Source organism: Hippopotamus amphibius, chromosome 11, assembly GCF_030028045.1.
Source record: "Hippopotamus amphibius kiboko isolate mHipAmp2 chromosome 11, mHipAmp2.hap2, whole genome shotgun sequence".
Lineage (NCBI taxonomy): Eukaryota > Metazoa > Chordata > Mammalia > Artiodactyla > Hippopotamidae > Hippopotamus > Hippopotamus amphibius.
The window spans coordinates 66,023,084-66,024,007 of NC_080196.1; positions in this window are offsets into that span (position 1 = coordinate 66,023,084).

Sequence of the window (924 nt, forward strand, 5' to 3'; positions counted from 1 at the left end):
CTGTGAATTAAGGATTAAATTTAAAGAAATGAAACTGAAGCATTTTCCCTATGATATTTAATAAATGTGTTCTTTGATATAAGATTAAAATTCAAGGCAATTCTGGCCTTCACCCAGCCTCCTGTTCCCTATAGGAATTGAGATTAGTGTTTCTGATTCTTTCTCCATTGGAGACATACAAGAAGACTCTCTGTACTGTCGGTGGAGCTGTGTACGTAATAGATTGTTCTTCTCGACACATCACACACCACAGAACAAAAATCTCAGCTACAGACACTGGCTCTCTAACTGTGCCAATACCTGACCTGAGGACTCAGTCACAACACAAACTTCCGACTGTAAAGAGGAAACTTTTGAGGTGTCAATCAGGATCACCCCAATAGAAGAGCTGGAGATAAGAGAAAGGCAACAAGAAAGAAAAGAGGAAGAAAGCTGGTGCAGGACGCATCAGAGCAGAATTATTTTTTATTCTCAGAGCTTTCCAAATAAAATTATGGAGGAAGCCGAAAAGCAAACTTCAACTGTAGCCAGAGGAAAGCATCATTCTCCAAGGAAGTTGCCTCCCTGCTATAAACTGGAGAGTCTTGATAGCAGATATTTGCTGGGGATCATGATTTAATAATAATTGCAGACTTCCCTGTAGCACAGTGGTTAAGAATCTGCCTCCCAATGCGGGGGACACAGGTTCGATCCCTGGTCTGGGAAGATTCCTATATGCCACAGAGCAACTAAGCCCATGCACCACAACTACTGAGCCTGCGCTCTAAAGCCCCCGAACCACAACTACTGAGCCTGAGTGCTACAACTACTGGAGCCCGTGCACCCTAGAGCCCATGCCCCTAGAGCCTGTGCTCCACAACAAGAACCACCATGAGAGGCCCACGCAATGCAGCGAAGAGTAGCCCCCACTCATCACAACTAGAG